We start from the raw sequence: 18,702 nt of genomic DNA on the forward strand, positions 1-18,702 counted from the left end.
AAAAAGAAAGGTTATTCTCACTTCCATCAGTGGACCTCTTTACTGAGTAAGAAACTGCTTAAAACATGTTAAACATTTCTCCAAAAGCATGTTTAGTTAGTTGCTTGTTGTGTGTGCAGTTACTTTGTTTTTTTGCATGTTTAGTTGCTTGTTGTGTGTGCAGTTCCTTTGTTTTTTGCATGTTTAGTTACTTGTTGTGTGTGCAGTTACTTAGTTTTTTTGCATGTTTAGTTGCTTGTTGTGTGTGCAGTTACTTAGTTTTTTTGCATGTTTAGTTGCTTGTTGTGTGTGCAGTTACTTTGTTTTTTTCATGTCACAATCCGCACGATGTTTCACAAGGGTCCAGGGCAGGAAGCAGGCAGCAAAAACAAGCGAGAAGAGTCCGAGTTTTTGTCGATGCAAATAGGATGCTAAAAATGGAAAATATTTACCTAGGCAGTTCCGAGCAAACAAACATAAGCCAAGCACAAAAATACCCCGTACTCGCCAGCTCTTTGATTTTCAAACATACGTCGAAAGAATCCCCTTCCCCTATTTGTTATGACTATTCGAGCCAAATTTCTTGTTTTTTTAAATCTGGTCGCATGTTATATATTGGTTGATTTACAATGAACTAGGGAGTGGGAGGTGACTAAAACGATGGTGTGGGGGAGTGTCAAGAATTCCTGTCATACAAGGGAAACACGCCCTTATGTAAACAGGAGAGCTGTTACATAACTCAAGGGAAACACGCCCTTATGTAAACAGGAGAGCTGTTACATAACTCAAGGGAAACACGCCCTTATGTAAACAGGAGAGCTGTTACATAACTCAAGGAAAACACGCCCTATAAAGGGAGGAACCGGGAGGTACAAGGCTGTCGGATATTGTGTTTACACCGACGTACCTGCTTCGTGAAGAGCAGTGTTCCGGAGTGGTGCTCCAGTAAGGCAAGAACGGAGGTAGGTCGAGTCGTTACTCCCTGGGCCGTGTCTTGCCCCATCGTCACCTGTGAAGGACCCGGAAGCTCTACCGGTCAACCATTGAGCTTCGCTTTTTGACTCGGCTGAGTCCAAGCGCAGTGGCGCTTTTGCTGGTTGGAGTCGTAACTCCCAGCCCGACCAGAGACACAGGGACTGCCAGCTGTAACGCACACCAGGAGGTGTTTGCCGCGTTACAGACTCGGAAGTCCACAGGATCGATCGAGCGGCTGCTCTCGGTTCAGTCTTCTTGCTTGTGATTGGGGTATCGGTGACGCATCACCAGGAGGTGACTCCGCGTCCCGGTGCAGTCTGAGGAAGAGGTTGAGCGGCTGCTCCCTTCAGGTAGAGACCCCGGCTGGGTGTTTCCCTGACTCCTCGATTCTCCCCAACACTCTTCGTGCCCCTCACAGCCTACCGATTGGCATTGTCGGCCATTTCATTTCTGCCCTCTGTTGGCATACGCCGGGATCGGCGTATATGCAGAGGACGGTTAGGACCATCCGTGCTGTGGGCTGGTAACGTACTTAGCCTGGAGGATTCCAGTGACTATAACTTTTGTTTGTTCTTTGTATTTTATTTGCCTTCATTAAAAGAACTAACCCTTCACAAGTGGTTGCGTCCTCATTGTCGTGTCTGTTAAACGATCCTGAGACGTTCAGGGCGTTACAAAATATCCGACCTTAATAACACTAACTGTCTCCCGGTCGATAACAGACATGGCAACACTTGATGATGTGCTGGCTGCTTTAGCGGCCATGCAAGTTGAAGTGGCTGCCTCTGGGCAAGAAACAGCCGATGTAAAAGCCAGACTGGATGCTATCCAATTGGACCCGCTCACGCCCAGCACCTCCCTCACGAACCAGACCCCTGCGGTAGTAGTGGAAATGCCGGTAGCCATCCCCTTGGCAACACCAGAGAGGTACAGTGGGGATCCTAACACAGTGCAGGTATTCCTCACACAAGTGGCGCTACATTTATCGTGCAAACCAAGGGCGTTCCCCACGAGTCAGGCTCGTGTGGCTTTCCTTATATCCTATTTGGCTGGAAACGCGGCACAATGGGCCGTACCTCTGGTGAGCAGGGACGAACCCCTCTTATGTGATTGGGGTGCTTTTCGCGAGGAATTCCTGAAGGTATTCGACAGAAGGGCTGACTCGTACACGGCGGACCGTGAAATGCTTGAGTTGAGACAGGGATCCAACGACCTGGTGCTGTATCTCAACGCGTTCCGAAGGCTGGTTGCGGAAACCAAGTGGCCTGTTGCTAAACAGACGGCGCTCTTCCATCAAGGGCTGTGCGATGAGCTCAAGGACGCCGTGGCTCATATTGACCCTCAACCCAAGACATGTGAGGGCCTTATCAACCTGGTATTACGGCTGGAACATAGGCTAAGTGAAAGAAAGGGGGATCATGGGAGAAAAGGAAAATCCCTTCCATCCTATGTGACGGTGGGAAGTCCTGAAACTTCCACCGCATCCAAGGGAGAACCCATGGACATCAGCGCAATACGAGCGAGCCTCACAGCCACGGAGAAAGAGTCACGCCGTAAACAAGGATTGTGCCTATATTGTGGCAAAAAAGGCCACTACGTACGTGAATGCCCTGCCAAACCGAAGACGTCACGTTATCGGGCCAACCGGTCGGTAACAGCCGTGGTGGACATACCGGCGGAAAACTAGAGGACTCCAAGACCAGAGAAGGGGCATCTCGGAGTCACTCATCCATCCCTTCACTTTCCAACTCGGTCACTAAGGGACAACGACACCTGTTTATCACGGTGCACGTGGGAGTGCATGACCAGTGGATACCCGTTGTGGCCATGGTGGATTCAGGGGCCACTGGCATGTTTATGGACCACAACGAGGCATGCAGGCTAGGGCTAGTGCTTCTTCCCAAAGCAGTACCCGAAGAAGTCTATGCGGTAGACGGAAGGCGATTGGTGACGGGGCCCATCGGACAGCACACGGGGGTCCTTCCGATGAGATATGGGAGGAACCATTTGGAACAAATCGATTTTAACATCATCCGAGCGCCCCAATATGGCGTCATATTGGGATTGCCGTGGCTACAGAAACACAACCCCTTTGTGGATTGGCCAACACATCGCATCGAAATGACGTCACCGTATTGCATCCTGCATTGTGGAATAAGAACGGAATCCCTTGACGCAGATGAGAGCGGGAGTCAGACGGTGGCTACAGCGGCAGAAAAAGATGTGGCTCTCCCCCAGGCTTATCACAGTTTTGAGGATGTATTTGATGAGGTGAAGGCGGAAGTGCTACCACCACATAGACAGTTTGACTGCCAGATCGACCTGGTGCCAGGGGCCAGCGTTCCCAGCGGCAGGCTGTATGCCCTGACGGAGCCTGAAAACGTGCATCTCCGGGGGTACCTGGATAAACTCCTCAAGCTAGGATTCATCCGCCCGTCCAAGTCTCCGGCCGCCTCGCCACTCTTCTTCATCCCGAAGGCTAATGGGGAGCTGAGAGCCTGTGTGGACTTTAGGGCATTGAATGCGATAACCATAAAAAATCGGTACCCCTTGCCTCTCATCAGTGTACTTCTGGAACAGGTCAAGAAAGCTCGTATCTACACCAAGTTGGATTTGAAAGGGGCATACCATCTGGTGCGCATGAGGGACGGAGACGAGTGGAAGACCGCCTTTAAGACCAGGTTCGGCCTTTTTGAGTACCTCGTCATGCCGTTCGGTCTGTGCAACGCCCCGGCAGCCTTTCAGTACTTTTTGAATGAGGTATTCAGAGAGGAGTTGGATATCTACGTGGTCGTATATATCGACGACATCCTCATCTATTCGTCCAGTGTGGAGGAGCACGTACACCACGTCAAAGCTGTGCTCCAAAAGCTGAGGGAAAACATGCTGTTTTGTAAACTCAGCAAGTGTGACTTCCACGTCACATCCGTGGAATTCCTCGGAGTGATGCTGAGTCCAGAGGGACAAGAGAATGGCAGCTGAAGGACGGGATACCCCTGAAGGGCAGGTGCCTATTGATACCCACGCCTAGGCTAAGGAAACAAGCATTCATCTGGTGCCATGACTCTCCATGCGCAGGTCATTTGGGCTTTGAAAAAACGGTGGCTAGCATGGGACGGCATTTCTGGTGGCCAACCATGAGAGTGGATGTCAGGAGGTGGGGACAGGAGTGTCCTACGTGTGCTACCATGAAGGCCGACCATGGCCGAACCCAAGGGCTCTTACATCCACTTCCGACCCCGGATAGACCATGGGATAGCATATCACTGGACTTCGTGGTGGGCCTACCGGTAGACCAGGGGATGACGGCAATACTGGTGGTGGTGGATTACTTGACGAAAATGGGGCACTTCATCCCCTGCAAGAGAGTCCCTACGGCCGGGGAATTGGCGTCACTACTCCTAAAGAATGTGGTACGACTGCATGGATTACCTGGGGTGATCGTGTCGGACCGGGGGTCGCAGTTTACTGCGCAATTCTGGAAGACTTGGTGCACTGCGCTGCATGTTAAGACCGCCCTGTCCACCAGCTACCACCCTCAAACGGACGGCCAAACCGAGCGCCTGAACCAAACGCTCAAACAGTATCTGCGATGTTTTGTGGACCAGGGCAGGGAAGAATGGGTCGACTTGCTATGGGTTGCAGAGATAGCCTATAACAACGCCACTCACAGCTCCACACAGTCATCTCCGTTCTATAGCAACTATGGCCAACATCCCAGGTTCTTGCCATTTCTACATCCGTTCAGAGAGGACAGGATTCCCGCCACAGCGGACAGGGTGGCACACATAAAAGACACGTTGATGCGCTCAAGGGCTGTCCTAATAGAGGCCAAGAGAAGATACAAGGCTGCGGCAGATAGGAAGAGAAGGCCCGGGCCACTGTACCGCACTGGAGACTACGTCTGGATATCCACAAGAAACATGAGGTTTCGAAAGAACAGTGTGTTCCATCCCAAGTACATGGGCCCCTATCGAATTACCAAGTGTATGGGTCCCGTGAACGTGAAGGTGTGCTTGCCCCAGTCATTGCGGATACACCCTGTCTTTCATGTATCATTGCTCAAACCAGCACCCTCCAAGCCGTCTGGGACACCTAGGCCGGTATGCGTGGAGTCGGAGGTGGAGTATGAAGTGTCGGGCATACGGGCGTCCAAATGGCGCAGGGGGAAGCTGTGGTACCTGGTTGCGTGGAAAGGCTATGGCCCGGAGGAGCATTCATGGGAACCGGCTGAAGGGGTTCATGCTCCGCGCTTGGTCTCCTTGTTCCATCTGCGTTTTCCTGCCAGCGCTGGACCCGTGGGGAGCCGCTGAGAGGGAGGATGTACTGTCAAGAATTCCTGTCATACAAGGGAAACACGCCCTTATGTAAACAGGAGAGCTGTTACATAACTCAAGGGAAACACGCCCTTATGTAAACAGGAGAGCTGTTACATAACTCAAGGGAAACACGCCCTTATGTAAACAGGAGAGCTGTTACATAACTCAAGGAAAACACGCCCTATAAAGGGAGGAACCGGGAGGTACAAGGCTGTCGGATATTGTGTTTACACCGACGTACCTGCTTCGTGAAGAGCAGTGTTCCGGAGTGGTGCTCCAGTAAGGCAAGAACGGAGGTAGGTCGAGTCGTTACTCCCTGGGCCGTGTCTTGCCCCATCGTCACCTGTGAAGGACCCGGAAGCTCTACCGGTCAACCATTGAGCTTCGCTTTTTGACTCGGCTGAGTCCAAGCGCAGTGGCGCTTTTGCTGGTTGGAGTCGTAACTCCCAGCCCGACCAGAGACACAGGGACTGCCAGCTGTAACGCACACCAGGAGGTGTTTGCCGCGTTACAGACTCGGAAGTCCACAGGATCGATCGAGCGGCTGCTCTCGGTTCAGTCTTCTTGCTTGTGATTGGGGTATCGGTGACGCATCACCAGGAGGTGACTCCGCGTCCCGGTGCAGTCTGAGGAAGAGGTTGAGCGGCTGCTCCCTTCAGGTAGAGACCCCGGCTGGGTGTTTCCCTGACTCCTCGATTCTCCCCAACACTCTTCGTGCCCCTCACAGCCTACCGATTGGCATTGTCGGCCATTTCATTTCTGCCCTCTGTTGGCATACGCCGGGATCGGCGTATATGCAGAGGACGGTTAGGACCATCCGTGCTGTGGGCTGGTAACGTACTTAGCCTGGAGGATTCCAGTGACTATAACTTTTGTTTGTTCTTTGTATTTTATTTGCCTTCATTAAAAGAACTAACCCTTCACAAGTGGTTGCGTCCTCATTGTCGTGTCTGTTAAACGATCCTGAGACGTTCAGGGCGTTACAGGGAGCACACTTTTCTCTGGCTTCCGAAAAGGATGTGGCCTAACGGTTAGAGCAGTTGACCGCGAAGGTGGGGAATCTGGTTCGAGTTTCGGTAGGGATGCTCAACATCCTGTGATTCTGGGCAAATCACTTAATGATTTACCAAAAATGCATGTGTCGGTCTGTAACGCAACTGGTGCTCATGTAAAGGGCTTCGATACCTTCGGGTCGAGTTTGCGCTATATAAAACAAAACAAAAAACCCTCCACTTCCACCAAATATTTTATCGGATGCGATAAATAGCACCTACTCCTCTGACCAATTCGGAATCAGGGTCTAAAACTTAAGTGCTACAGAATGCGAACAAAGGAACCCTGTAAGTCAGAAGGGACCAAGGGTAGCAGTATGCTATTAGAGACAGCGGTCAAGGAAAAGATGCAATCATAACCACAAAACTACAATCACAGTTGGGTATGTTACTGTCCAAATGGAAGGTATTGTATTTGTTTACACATTCAATAAACATGGAACAGCATATAGTATCATGCAGTGAGCAGGAAGTGACGGGGTTCTGGAAATCAATTACAGAAGCTTCATTAGCTACTCTCGGAATACAGAACTGTCAAGAGGGCCCATGGCATATGTGACTCCTTCGGCCACAATTATTCAGAATGTGGCAGTGAATGATGCGAGGGTTCTGTAAACAAGGCCATGTCTCCCCAGCTCTTAGCACATCATTGGCTGTCTGTACTGTACGACAGAGGAATTTATTAAAATCAGTGGGCCTGTTGCACAAAGCCCGGTACTCTGATAAGCAGCCATTTTTGCTTTCTCGCTCCACTTGGTATTACCCTCAACGTGCTCTCCTACACATTATGGAAATTAGGCGCTCTTCGATTTGGGGAGGAGGCCATTTCAATAGCAGTAGTGGTGCACTGGAACCTGCTTACATTTCACAGGCTCTTAAATCCTGGCTGTACCCATATTAGTGTTTTTAGCAGGATGGCAACAGTTTTTTGATTAACTCTAAAGAATCAAGATTCCTCTGGTATACGTTTGTGCTTTGTAAATAATTTTACAAGATATTAAAAGTCCTGTTGTTTTTTTTTTTTAAGCAAAAGCACTTTGCATTTTGGGAATTTCTGAACCTGTCCTTAGAATCTTAAAGCAAAACTACAAGACCCATAATGCAAAAGCACCGAACGGTGAGGTACTTGGACGTCCAACAGCAAATAAAAAGAGAGAGAAGAGGGACAACTATACAAGAGGAGAGTTCCAGACCCAACCACTAGATGGTGGCATAATGCACTGCATGTGAATCCAGAAGAGATTCACACTGCAAACCATATTGTAGGCTAAAAAGCCAGAACTGAGTGAAGGAGTAACTAATAAAATGGAGATGTTTTGCAGCCATTCATATTTCAGTTTAAATTGATCTGCTGTGCGGAGATACTAGCTAGGCCCTGATAGGGCCACTTCTTTGCCCAGACTCCCCTCTTACTTCAGTTTTGCCAAAAGAGTTGTGAGCAGAGAGAATACATGGCCCCTTCTGATCCATGAGGTTAAGTTGAAAAGTAGCTCTTTTTGACTGAAGTAGGGTTAAAATATGTCGATAGCCCTGGCAAAAAAAAGACCAGCATGATTTATGAAACAGGAGTGACAGCTTGGCACTGCACACTGTATAAGAGTAACAGGTTTCCTTCTGACACCCAGCAGCCAGTTCACACCACTCCAAAGATCAGAAAAGGGACAGTGCAAGGACACATAGCACGAAAAAGGGAATCACACAAGAGGCATTATTTTTATATTTGTCAATAAATAAATAAAATGATGCCTGCGCTATTTTGTAGCCACGTACACACGTCGTCAGACATCCTTGTAATCTCACAGTATCTAAACCTCCTGCACCTTGTTTGCTTATCCCATTTTGTTCCCACTTGCAGGAACTCACTCAAACATTTACACCTATAAATTTAATCCACTACTAGAAACTGGAGGAAATGCTTCAGAGCACAAGACTAACCCAAAAACCAACAAAATCCCAACAATAGTTAATAACCACTGGGATAACAGAGGGTTAGAGAATAGAGTACTACACACCATAAAGAGCTTTAACGCCTCCTGAGGGGCAGTAAGAGTTATATAAATGCAATTTCAATACTCGCGTGCAGTAACAAAGTGTGGCGGTCGCTGCAACCATGTCATCGTGCCTTTTTCGCTTTCCTTTTGGCCTTGCTGCACAGTATGTTGTGTGGGGTGGATATCATAGCCAAAAAGCATTGGAAAAGCCAAGGGCATGACCTATTGGTTTTGCCAATGCTTGTTATTTAAGTTATAGGGAAATCGAAATGAGGCTATTTACCTCATTCCCACATTATTATTGAGCGTTTGATGCTGCGTGACTGGAGGGTTGGGGAGTGAAGAAGTGGACATGGGACACAAGCTTCCGTCCAAGGCCCGGGTATGAAATATCAAGTTCTTACCCAGGTGGTGAAGCTGACTTGTGGGAGCTTTGCCCACTCCTATCTCTATAAGGAAGCAATTCAAATTAGGCCAGCAAAGAGACCTGAGGCACAGAGCAATATCAAAATATGCCAAAGGTCACATTTGGTAAAGAGAAGGAGCTGGGATTAGATTTCCAGACTCTTGGTTTCAAAGCTGGAATTTTAGCCAACATCCAAATTCCTCCCTGAAATGAAGAAATGAGCCTTCACCGCATCCCATCGAAGTCCCGCAGAGCCATCACTTGTGGTTATGTCGGTCCATGGGAATATGATCAGGCAGAGGAGGAATGCGGTGGATGCTGGACGCCTTTTGTTCCATTTGAAAGTCGTTCAAGCGCCTTCCTTTCCATGAGCCAACGCCCTCTATGATCCACCCCATGTGAACATGCGACAAAAAACTCGTCGAATGAAATGAAAAAGCTGAGCATCTTCAATCAAATATGTATTTAAGAGGTTTTCCAAATGAATGATGCTCTTTAAAAGGGAAAAAGGCTACTGCAATGAAGAAAATTTGCAGCAAAGGTAAACCATGTTGGGACAACTAGAATTAGTGAATCATGCTTATGACTGATGCATTTGGGACGTAATGGGAGGAGAGAGACCAAGATGGTGTATTGAGCATCAGTCATTAGCTAACCTACTTAAAGCCTTCACCGCCAACCCCTGGTGCAACCACCGTGGTGGACATTGTGGAGGTCAAGTTAAAAACACAATGCAGGATTCACAAAAGATGGGCAAATGAGTTTGAAAAATGGTAGCTATGCCAAAAGGACAAGCCTTCGTCTTTTTGTGATTGCCAGCGTGACTGAAAACAGCAAAAACAAGCCGGCGGGTCCTCAACCCTGGAGAGCCTTGATGCCATCTCTGAGCGTGCAGCCGGGTGAGGAGCACTTTAGAAATCTCAGAGTTGAAGTGTCAAAAATGCCTTCTACCAGGAGCTGGGACATCTAAAGCCAAGCAAGGACATGAAGTGGGGAAGGGGGGGTGGCCCTCTCACACTGGCTGGACTCCGGCTCGCAGGGCCCCACCTGTACCCCACTCTTAACTGCCCTCTCACAATACCTCCTATCGAGAACCTTCAAATCCAGAACATCTGCGCAGCCCTTAATCCAGGAGTCCATCCGAAGGCACCGAACTGCTGGAGCTCAGACACCTGACCACCAGCAGACAGTATATACCTTTAGGATAGGCACCTAGTAACAAAGGACAACTCCTGCCTTGACCCTGCATAAAACAGCAAATCTATCCATCCATAAGTAATAAAACCAAACCTGTTCAATGAACATTTAATTATCGATGGAATACGCGTGGAAAATCTGTAAAGTAAACTCATGAAGCCATTCAAATGTATTAGACTGAGGCACCAATGCCAGGCTCAGCCACCCCCTGGTTGCATGAAATGTTTTATGCAGCAGAACGAATCACTCCAAGCAGCGTCAAGGAACTGAGACAGACACATTTCTGGTGGCAAAGAAAACACACCATACTCACCCTGCATAAAGCCGCCTGTGGACCCTAGGCAGGATCTTTTCAGAAGTGCACAGTGTCTTCCTCTGTGGTTTGTCCTGGTCACATATTCGCACCACCTTCAGCACCGGTCGCACCCTGCACAGTAACAGGTCGCAGAAAATACCAGGATCATCACCCAGAAAAAGTCAGAAGTAGCAGAAGCATTCGATGGCCAATTTCCAAATTTCCAATGAAAATGGATTGGGATAAAAAGAACCAGGTGAAAAGTACTTCCCATAACAAAAGGGAAGTTACATCTCTGGCAGAAGTACCATCAGGGACAGGAACAGAGCGGTCTACGGTCGCAGAGCTGCGTGGCGAGCGTGGCGACACCGCAGCAGTCGCGATATGCAGTAGGGCATTGTCCATTTCTGGCAGCACTCAAGGGGTGGACTCTGCGTGGTCAGACGCACGAGACGTGGATTCCACACTGCACCACAATTAGCCCTTCCCCAAGACGGTGCGCGAGCCAATCAGCTGCTCTGCGGCCGGCCTGGTCGCCGCCGCTATTCCGAGTCAGGAAAGAGTGAGGAAATGATGTTTGATGGAGATAAAGTCAACGCCAATGTTCTGAAATGAATCGAATGGAAAAACATCTCTTGTAAAAAGCAAGAACTACTTCGCAAGCCCTCTGTTGTCTTGAAGACCCGGCGTTTGTGAGGCAGGGTTCAGATACAGCGCGCTGGGGACACTGTGGACCACATAGTGAACCCTCTCAGGGCATCGGGCTGGTTGCAAAGTCTTGTTAAAATAAAAGTTTAGCCAACAAGGGACATTATTAGGCCCCTGCACAATCTCACCAGCTGCCACACTGTTGGTAGAACTCAAGAGCTGGAAGTCGTCAAGCCTTGCGTTGTTGTGTGTCACCGATCCCAAGGGGAGCGAGATAACATGGCGCACTCGGGGCAGGTCAACCTCGCCACGCGTGGGCCCCGCACGCACCGGAGGGGGTGTGACCCCTGCAAATGTTCCGCGAGGCTCCATGCACCCCATCAGCCCGGAAAGCCACTGAGTATTAAATCAGTATCATGGGTAGCGACAGCAGGCAATATTGATGGATATTGGACCATACCACAAAGAACGCAGCCGCAATGTATGGCCAAGTTCTCTGAAAGCTGATTGGCTTTCGCGGTCAGTGCTCTGGGGCAGGATCATTAATCACGCTTCTGTCAAACAGGATTTTAGATAACACGTCGAGAAAGAGATTGAGCACGGCTATTTGTATGTAGTTACTTCATCTGTTAAAAGTAAACTAACCAGTTTAGCGCTGGCTATGCGTTTCTAAGCGCTGTCGCTATTTTTTGCAAATTAACCCGTGAAGGAGGAAGCATTACGAGGGACTACACTTTGTGCCTCTCCGATCAAGAAAAGGGGTTCACCACTCTTACAGGGTTTTGCACACATAAATGCAATATGCGCAAAACATCGCAGCTGCTCTGAATGGCAGCTGCTGACACACAGAATCACTGTTTGTAACAAGGAATGTTCCCATTGGAGATATCTTTGACAAAGTTGTAACTTTGGGGATATTAACAAACATTTGCAATATCTCCCTCACCCCCCCACTTACCGCATTTCTAAACTTGTGCCGACCTAAAGTGAATGCAAGTCTTACAAAAAATGTGTTGATGTGTCCAAAGCATCATCAGCGATTTGTTTGAAATGTAGATATGTTTTTCCAAAGTGGAAAAATAGAAAAAAGGTGCAACTGCACGTTCATGGTCACCACTCTGGCTTCATGTATCCTTCAATGAGCCTCGTACTTGATCAGCACTTTTAACCCTGGCATTGCTGCCGCTTTGTCCTTAATTATGTGGTGACGCGACAGATCTTAGCAAGTGCGATAGCGATGCTTAATTAGAGCCGGTGGTTTCAGGTGCTCAGCACCGGCACTTAATTGTCAACACCGGCACTTATGACAGTCTGTACCATGGTGGCGCTGACTGTCTAATTTAGAGATGAGCGCAACAACAGATGCTTATTAATTCAAGATACATTAAAATCACTATTAGCAGTGCTCATGACATTCTTATAGCTTGGAGGGCCTAAAAAAAAAAAATATATATATATATTCACTGAAAATACCATAGGTTTCATTGACGTTATAGTTAGCTGGACATTTCACTCGTACAAAACCGGAGAAATTCCGCTGTTATAGTTAGTTCAGCTAACTATTACTGGCGCCCCCGCAATGCACAAAAGGTTTTTTAAATGCTAATTGCTAAATTTAAAATGTCTGAAACCTTTTTTTTTGGGGTGATTTTCGAAGATTTCTGAAATGACAATATCTTAAATGTAATAATAGCTCTAGTTATTTTTTAGATATTCATTTTCTACATTTTTTAACTATTTATTTTTACATATTTTTTAAAAAATTATATTAAATATTTTTAATTTAATTTTATTTTTTTTCAAATATTGAAACGAAATTTTTTTTGTTTAAGAATTTTTTGCAAAAGAAATTAATTTTATTTTCAAAAAAAAAATTCAGAACCGCGCACTCTAAGCGTACCTTCCTCGATCACTGCGCGGAACCTAGCATGTCAATAAATAACATGTCAATAAATCTGTTTCTGCTTATCTCAGATTATAGAATGGGGTCCATTTACAACAACAATCTGCGTTTTAATATGCAAGGCATCTATAGGAGAGATGGTGTACATTTTACTGATGAGGGTAACAGAGTCTTCCTCAACAACTTTACTCTGTATAGGTACTTACTTATAAGTACCAAAATCTCTCAATGAACACAATGGCTCTTTTAAGAGCCACTCAAGATCGAAACACATGAGCTTGATGTTCATCTCAAAAATATTTCATTTTTTTTTTTTGCTTGGAGTCGCACACCCGACGCGTTAGGAATCGCGCATCCTACATGAGAGGAATCGTGCACCCAACGCGATAGGAGTCGTGCACCCAACGCATGCACACCAGGGGGCCGCGCTGAGCGCCGCACTGGATGCGCGACTCCTAATTTTACCGTAAAAAAAAAAAAAATAGCACCTATTACTAATTTCAATTCTCCCCGGAGACCCCATCCCCCGCGGCCCATATACAACGTTGGAGACCGTGGGGGGAGCCCCAATGCCCCCACGGTCTCAGCCGGCTTCCCACGTCCTTCGGGAGCCGGCATTGCTATTCCACACGGGAAGCTGCTAACATGCAGCTCCCCGTGTGGAAAAGCAATATGGTTTGCATTTTGAAAGAGACAGCAGGTTTTCTGCTTTCTCTTTCAAAATCCAAACCAAGTTTGCTATGACAGGGCGAGAGCCTCGGCTCATGCCCTGCTATAGCAAACAGCAGTGTCCCGGGGGTGGAAACCCAGAGACACTGCAGGAGCCGGCCCTGGGAGGTGGCGGTCCCCAGGACCCCCCCTTCCCACAATATTGAAAGCCCCGGGGGGTGGTGGTCCCCGGGGCTTGGGGGGCCTTAGAGCCCCCCACCCATTTATTTTGTAGCCTCGGGGGTGGCGGTCCCCGGGGCCCCTCTGGGCCCCCCATCAAATTTCACGGTTTTTGCCCCCGGGATTTGGCCCCCCCTGGGGGCTAATTATTAAAGAAGCGCTTTTTTTTTTTTTCTTACGGCAGGATCCGCACACCCAGCGCGCATTTTGACGTTTAAAAAAAAAAATGTCGGACCCCCTAAGCAAATCTAGAGGGTCAGGGTATTTCTACCCTGCCCCCTTTGTACGTTTTGCACACTTCATCCACTAATTTCTTAAGCCTCGCTTCTACCGAGGCACAAAATGGCTGCCAACACTTCCTGGTTTGGAGTGTTTACAATCAGGTAACAGCCAATTAACATGCAGCTCGTGATCGGGAGGGTGCGCGCCGGGTGCGCATAGGGTGCGCGGATCCTCCGAGGCCATAGATATACATGCGATTTTGATTTTCTCAGCAACTACTAACGGATTTACACCATTTAACCAAAAGGCATGAGTGTGAACCAAGGTCTACCTTTCTGCCAAATTTGGTGTAATTCCGTTCAGCAGTTTGGGCTGTAGCCGCAACTATGGAAAATTGCATGGGGAAAACACGTTTTGGGACCCCCCTTTTTTCTCAGCCCCCGCTTGCCGAATCACCCCGAGACTTTCAGGATAGGAGTGGACCGGAGCAAGTCAAGAGTTTTGAAAATTTCGCGAAGATTCGTTGACCCGGCGCCAAAGTTATTCTAAATAGAATGTTGCGGATTTACTATGGATACTAGGTCCTAACTATAACTACCTACTGGCAACCGCCAGTAGGTAATATATATATATATATATATATATATATATATATATATATTCCACAATTGTAGCTCCACAGAGATCCGTATCCACGAAGAATGGAAGCCACGCAAATCCAAAGTAAGGCACAGTTATTTTATTTTATTTAGAGCCGAGTTTCACCAATCTGACGCGTTTCGGGCATCCGCCCTTGCTCACAGACTATATATATATACACATATACATACACACACACACAAGTTACGTAGATGTGGAGTTAGGAATAGTCAATCTGTACTTACCTATCAGCACTTACCTTGTCAATATTTTGAGCCTCTGTATTTTTTACATAATATTTGATCCACACAATATTTTTGTCCTCAATATTCTATCAGTGATTGTGATCGATGAAGCATGCCAAAAAAGTGGGTGACGATTTCCTCACAAAGAAGTGAAATCATCTTAGATGGCAGTCCAGCAGACCTTGCTTGGCGGCCCGCAAACCTTTTTTATGGCCCGTTTCTTGGGCTAGGCTAACGCAGCAGCTCCGTAGTGGGCTCCCCGATGGCCGATGCCTTCAGTAAACAACAAAGAGGGACACTGGCGCATGCTTGATAGCCACGTCACTTGCACATGCTCCGGTGTCCTTCTTTTGTGTTTACTGAAATCATTAGGCATTGGTGAGCCCAGTGTGGGTGACATCATATGCGCAGCAGTGGCGTGAAACAAAGGCCCTTTAAAAGTCAGCTGGTGCACATTCACTGCTGACTTTTAAGGAACATTTTTGCAATCTTTCAGCTACCTCTGCCAAAGACTTTTTTCGCCTGCAGCCTGCTGTGTTGACGCCACTCGCAGCCTGCTCTCTCCTGCTAAGAGGGCTGCCCATACGGCAGGGTCCTCCCATGGATGGGGCCAGGCTGCTTCCCTCCTTGCCGCCCGCCGACCAGCTTGTTTCCTTTCTGCTCTCTAGCCAGCTAGCCCGCCCTCCTTCAGGTTATTGTGGTGATTTTGTGGCTGTTTGTGTGCCTGCTGGGTCCATTTTTACTGTTAATTTGCCTGATATAAAAACTCATATTGCCTGCATGAAGCTCAAATACATGCAGTCTTCCATACATTGCAAAAACATGTGTACAGCATGTTTTTTTTTATCTGTAAACATGGCCCACTTTTTTGACACTCTCCTGGGCCAGATTTTAGTGTTGATTTCCCTGACATCAAAACTAACACTGGGGCTGAATCACAATGGGACTCCACAGTCGAGGTGAAGGCCCTGCAGTCATGATGGGGGTCTTGCAGTTGTGGTGGATTTTCTGCAATGGGAAACTGCAGTACGGAGGTTCCGCCATGAGTGGGGGACCCCAATGACGACTGCGGACCTCCGCCGTGACTGTGGGGGCCCTTTGTGAATCAGGCCCACTGCCTGCAGCAAGCTCAGATCAATGCAGTCTTCCATACCTTGCAAAAACCTGTACAGCACGTCATTGCAAATCCCAACAGTATCTTGTAAACATGGCCAACTTTCTTTTACAGTCTCCCAGGCCAGTGTTCACTGTTAATTTCCCTTTTATTTTACCTATATAATTCACAAATGAGGGTCACTTTTTTTTTATGCCTGTCCTATTTTCTGTCCTAGTCTGACGCTGAATTTTATTTACTCTTGAATTCCCTGTGGTTTATATTTTTTTCTAGGATGCTGTGTTTCTGCAGTTATTTTCATGTAATACAATACTCTTGTGTGCAGAACTATGAAAAGAGCTACCGCCATATCTGTGGGAGTTCAGGTTGTGCGCAGGTGTTTATAATAGGACACAATTCAGAACTGTGTAGTTTGTTGCATTGTTGTTATACCTGCTTTTGAAATACATTATTGTCTGGTAATATTTTGAAAAGGTGGTGATTTTGTTTTTAGTCTACTAGCCCACCCCCACCAACCTGACCCCGCCCCACCCGCAGGTCCATCAATGCGGCCCTCTGCCACAATCCAGAGTGTACTTTTGACCCCTGAGAAAAAGTTTGTGAGCACCCATGCCTTTGAACCTTCGTCAATCTCGGAGTGTGGTATATTGTAATTGTAAAGCCGCCAGCCGATCCATTCCTCTCTCCTCCCTGTGGTGTGTGATCATGTACCCCTATCTTCCCATAATGCTTTTTTCATGATTTGTTCTTTTGTAAAACCTTCAAAATTTTACACATTTAAGAAGCACAATTTTTACTTATATTGAGTATCAACTTTTATGAACATCATGAAATCTCCATTTGTCTATTGTTTATTAATATGTCCCCTTTATTCAATAAAAGTTTTTAGCATTTCTCCTGATAAAACATCCTCAATATTCAGTGTTTGCCATTTATAAATCCTGCAAATGGTATATACTAATTCTGTAGATTTTAGCAAATTCTATATTATTCACATCATCATTAAAATTGTCCAGACCAGCTTATGACATCAGTTTCTCCAGTGATAAATTGTCTATGTAACTCCTGAATACCTTGCTCGGCATTTATTTTCCAGGTGTATTCATGCTCCTGATAAACTCTCCAAATCTAATCAAGGGAAGTGCTCCACCTTCATGCTCATAATACCACCTACATTCCTGGGCAGTGTAAAAAGTGTGCTCCTTTTTGCTTCATCATAAGTATTTAAAATTAGTGTGTGGGAGGCTTGGGTTCTTTATAAATTCTATACATTTCTTCTTATCACAAATATGTTACAATTTTGCTCATCATTTTTTTACTGTAATTTTTTTTGTCATAAAAACTGTTTTGCTTAACACAAATTCTACGTATCACCAGTCCATACAGTGCTTAATTTGAGCCAGTGGTTTCATGTACTCAGCGCCGGTACTTTATCATCATCACCGGATCTTTTCATGAGCACCAGTTAAGGACAAATTCATTCATGGTAGGGATGGAGACTGAGTGATTTGCGAAGAATCACAGGATGTTGAGCAGACGTGGAGAATAGAACCTGGTTCCCCAGCTCCAAATTTGGCGGCTCTGGCCATTACGCCACATCCTCGCCGCACTTTTATGGTTAGCAATTGGTTCTGTTTCAGGCGGCGCCAACAGGAGAAATGGGCTGGTCCAAACTGCCACCTGACGAGAGCCCCTGCACTTATTTTTTTTTTTTACTAATGCACCACTGCATCAAAACAATATCTCCGTATTTTTAATCTTTGTGAATTGTCTATTTCGTTGCTTCCATCTACATTCCCCATGTTTACAGCAAACCTTCAAATTTCTTACTGCCATGCAGTCACTAATTGTAACTTTAAACATAAGTGGGGAGCGAGCATGTTGATGGGTCTTTATTTACTTTCCGTCTTCCCCCTCAGGCCCGCCTCTATGTTCCCTTTACTGTAGGGATATTTCATGGAGGCAAGCAGAAATAGTAACACTGGGCACAAACCAGGGAGGTACGGGAGAGTCACCAGGAGGACTGGACATGGGCTGAGTAACAGCTGAGTATGAGAGTTGGCCAGGGCTCATAAAAGTTCTCCTATTCTCTTCCTATGGATGAAATATCTTACAATGGGAAAACTCAGAATGGGCTGCAAAGGCGTGGAATAGAGTTCAATCTGTCTACTATCTCTGTTGTTCTGCCTTCATGCTAGTTTGCTTTATTTGACTAAGAGGTACAGGATCATCAGCCTCACTCCACTATGCTCGCATTGGGTAGAGCCATTCCTTCTGGATCTCACAATGCTGAAGCTTAGGGATGTTCAGCTATGGTGCACACAAGAGACACAAGAGGGCTGTGCAGCAGAACTATCGGAGACCCAGCATCAAATTGACACTTCCCAATTCATTGATTACACCAAGTGGCACTTAGAGCACGCTCTGAGACTGCGCTTGGGGTCATGGCATCCAAGAGATCCTGCTTTCTCCTACAATTGGCAACATCACCAGTCTGTAACAAGAGAAGAGACACTGTAGGGGGCAGGCACCTGCAAGAGGACATTCTGATGCGGATATGCGTTCCTTCATCCTTCTTCCTCATCTCAGGGGCAGGTTGTCATCACAAGCTGATAAAGAGAAAGCACAACAGCTGACCTAAGATGAGCATCCGAAGTCCAGAACACACGCCGTCCCACTTCTAGATCCTGGCAGTAGCGCGTGGTTGTCAGCATTTTAAACTCAGAGCTACGTCACCAGCGGCAGCTCGCCTCGTGCGTCTTATTTAGTTTGCATCCTCTGCAGCTGTTTGTAGTGATCATGTCCAGGCTGATTGAGATGTTTCAGGAG

The 18,702-nt window shown here is 47.0% G+C and overlaps 1 protein-coding gene across 3 annotated transcripts in view; it reads right to left on the reverse strand.

Annotated features, from left to right (window-relative positions):
• SHROOM4 (shroom family member 4) overlaps nt 1-18,702 on the reverse strand; it is a 391,064-nt gene that overhangs the window by 118,333 nt on the left and 254,029 nt on the right. The window contains exon 1 of one of the 3 annotated variants that reach the window (XM_085630728.1): nt 10,233-10,734. The exons of the other annotated variants lie outside the window; for them this stretch is intronic. The gene's annotated coding sequence lies outside the window, so the exon portion shown is untranslated. Of the gene's footprint in view, nt 1-10,232; nt 10,735-18,702 lie in introns of those variants that run through there. 3 annotated transcript variants of the gene reach the window in all.

The sequence above is a fragment of the Triturus cristatus genome, chromosome 10 (assembly GCF_964204655.1).
Source record: "Triturus cristatus chromosome 10, aTriCri1.1, whole genome shotgun sequence".
NCBI lineage: Eukaryota > Metazoa > Chordata > Amphibia > Caudata > Salamandridae > Triturus > Triturus cristatus.